At 34.5% G+C, this 3,380-nt stretch overlaps 1 pseudogene; it reads left to right on the top strand.

Annotated features, from left to right (window-relative positions):
* Window positions 1-468: 468 nt before the first annotated feature.
* Window positions 469-3,380, top strand: part of LOC115305176 — a 15,856-nt pseudogene continuing 12,944 nt past the window's right edge.

Consider the following 3,380-nt stretch of genomic DNA (forward strand, 5'->3'; position numbering starts at 1 on the left):
GACAGGCTCATTACTTACAATGCCTGTGCCAGCCAGGTGTTTTTTACTGACCTCTTTGCTGTAACCGAATTTTTTCTCTTGTCTGCCATGTCCTACGACCGCTATGTGGCCATCTGCAAACCTCTGCATTATGTGACCATTATGAGTAGCACAGTCTGCAGAAGACTTGTTTTTTGTTGTTGGATAGCTGGTCTGTTTATTATAATCCCTCCACTTAGCCTAGGCCTAAATCTGGAATTTTGTGATTCTAATATCATTGACCATTTTATGTGTGATGCAACGCCCCTCCTGAAAATTTCTTGTTCAACTACTTGGTTCATGGAACAGACTGTTATAATCTGTGCAGTGCTGTCCTTCCTTATGACACTCATGTGTGTAGTTTTGTCTTACATTTATATCATCAAGACAATTTTAGGATTCCCTTCTGCCCACCAAAAGAAAAAGGCTTTTTCTACCTGTTCTTCCCACATGATTGTGGTTTCCATCACCTATGGCAGCTGCATCTTTATCTACATCAAACCTTCAGCAAAGGAATCAGTGGCCATTAACAAGGGTGTGACAGTGCTCACTACTTCCATCGCTCCGGTTCTGAACCCTTTCATTTATACACTGAGAAACAAGCAAGTCAAAGAAGCCTTCAATAACTCAGTCAAAAGAATCGTGATATTTTCCAGGAAATAAAAGAATGTGAAGCCAAAGAAACACATATAATGAACTTATCAAATCTTCTAGTCAGGTTACTTTATTCAAAACACTCAACCTGCTCTACTAACATCTTCCTCACAAACAACTTTTGAGATCCTTCCACAAACGGACATGCTAATAGCTTTTACAAATCTAAATCCTAGCTTTACCTCCAAATTAGGAAAATCAAAAAACAAAACACAACAAATTAAACAGAAGTATATCTCCAAACAACAAAATATCAAGAGAAAATTTGTTACATTTTCAGCAAAAGACTAACGGTTGTCATTGCTTCTTTTAATTCAAAGCTTTCAAGTGATTTATTGCTTGATTCACTTCACAAATATGGATTTGGTAGTTTCTTTAGGTCAGGTACTATGTTAAACACTAAACATAAAGGAGAGAACAAACCAACAGAAACTTACACCCGTATAACCTCAAGGACAATTTAAAAGAAAGCAAAATAGTTAACTTGCAATCAAATAAAATTTTTTTTTGTGAAAGAGAGTTAGAAACCTTATGATTATGGAAAAATATCTAAAATACCAAAACAAAAATTATGATTTACAATATATCAAATTGGCAATAACCAAAACTTAAATTGTTATATACAAGGTTTTCTCAAAAAATACATGAAATAAAAGGAAAAATGATAAAAACGGGTAAGTATTGTTGAAGACTTCCATATTTTGGTATTACAATTAAAAAAAAGCCTGCCAGATATAGACACATAATTCAAAATGCCAACACAGAGTATCACTAAAATACACAACCCCTTGCCAAAAATGACATGAAGGAAATCAAGGAAATAAAAACAGCTAGATACATAGGATGTTGGAAACAGAAAAGTTTCTAAAAGGAATATGAAAAGCTATATATAATCATTTTAACCTATTATGATATAAAGATATACACTAGGAGAATATAACTTGTTTGCATTTCCTCCAAAAAAGTAGCTCATACAGATTATATTCTGAAACTTCCCCATCCTGCTACACCCATGCTTTAGGAATTTGAACAGAGATTTCCCCTCTGTGTTCATGTCCAGTCTTTTCCAACTGCTGCTTCCCTGTCAGAATATATTTCCCTCATTGTTTGTTGACTCACTTTTGTTTCCTTCAATTTTAAATTTAAAAAATACACAGGTTTTACAAAAAAGTAAGCATAAAACTACTCTATGGTCCAATAATCACACTTCTGGGTATATTACCCCCAAAATTAAAGTCAGGATGTCAAAGAGACATCTGACCTCTTACGTTCATTGCAGCTCTTTTCATGATAACTAATATGGAGAAACATATGTCCATCGACCTAAATGTCCATCAGCTGATGAATAGATAAATTCAATGTGGTGTATACAATGGATTACTATCCAAGGAAATTCTGAAACATGCAACAGTATAGAAGGACCTTCAACACTCTTGTTAAGTGAGAAAAGCTAGATTTAGAAAGACAAGTAATCCATGATCCCACATACATGAAATATATGAAATAGTCAAATTCTTAAAGCCAAAGATTAGAATGGTAGTCACCAGTGACAAAGGGAGGGAAAAATAAGAAATTGTTAATCAACAGGCATCACTTAAATAAAATGAATAAGCTCTAGAGATATCGTTTACAAATTTATACTGTCAATCTAAAGTTGTCAGGAGACAATAATTAAGCAAGAGCATTTACTAAGGATCAAAGAACTGTAATTCAGGACACACAGAGTTGGGTAAGTAACCCAAATACAATCCTACCAGACAGCAAAAGTCAACAGGTTTTTAAGCAAAAATGAATGCCTGTATACATTATTTGCAAAGAACTTTTTATTGGTGTTAGTGTCAAAAAGCTGATCTAGACAATATAATTTGTTACTAAGCAAAATCTATTATTGTAGCAAATTACAGGTATTTATGCTGAATTCTTGGAATATTTGGGATTTGATCCTGTTTAAAAGTACATAGATCCATGGGTGAGGATAGGTTCACCTCGTTAATGGCCTCCCAGCTTCATTGTTAAAAAAAAAAAAACCCAAAACAAAAAACCTTAATATAAATGACTCCATCTCATTTCACTTTTCACATATCCCTCTTTTGTTTAAGATCCTTTTCTGAAAACCTCCCTAATCAATCATGTATTTACTTAGGCCCACATCACTGGATAGACCTATCCCAGGAAGTCATGTCCCACTTGAGGGTAATTTTTAATCTTTGGCAGATGTTCTAAGGCCACTTTCATTAGGGTCAGGCCACACTGAAAATCATGAAGGCAGTCAGAAAATGGTTCCTAGGCAGTTTCCTCAGCTGAGGAAGCCACTTGGAGTTTCAAGTGAATCAATCCAAAGAGTGACCATAATCAGATGTCCATAGAGGTTTTAGGTGATCCTTCTTAGCAAGATGATAAGCATAAGAAGAGTAATTAGCAATGATAATATTCCCAAAACCTCCCGTACCTTAGGCACTAATTTAGGAAATTGTTAAGAATGTTGAATTAGGAAGTACCTAAAGGCTCAGTGGACTTAGTTCAATAGAACAGATCTTAAGGAAAAATATAAGGAAGTAAAACCTTACTGTTCACAAATCAGCTTGACCAGTACTATTTCATATTTAACAAGATAAAGTTCTAAGTACAAAAATGAAGTCACTGCTATCAAATCTTCTCACATCTTTCCCCCTTTGCTCTTAAGTCCCCAGAGAAAAATCAAGATAGTA

Source organism: Suricata suricatta, chromosome 10 (assembly GCF_006229205.1).
Source record: "Suricata suricatta isolate VVHF042 chromosome 10, meerkat_22Aug2017_6uvM2_HiC, whole genome shotgun sequence".
NCBI lineage: Eukaryota > Metazoa > Chordata > Mammalia > Carnivora > Herpestidae > Suricata > Suricata suricatta.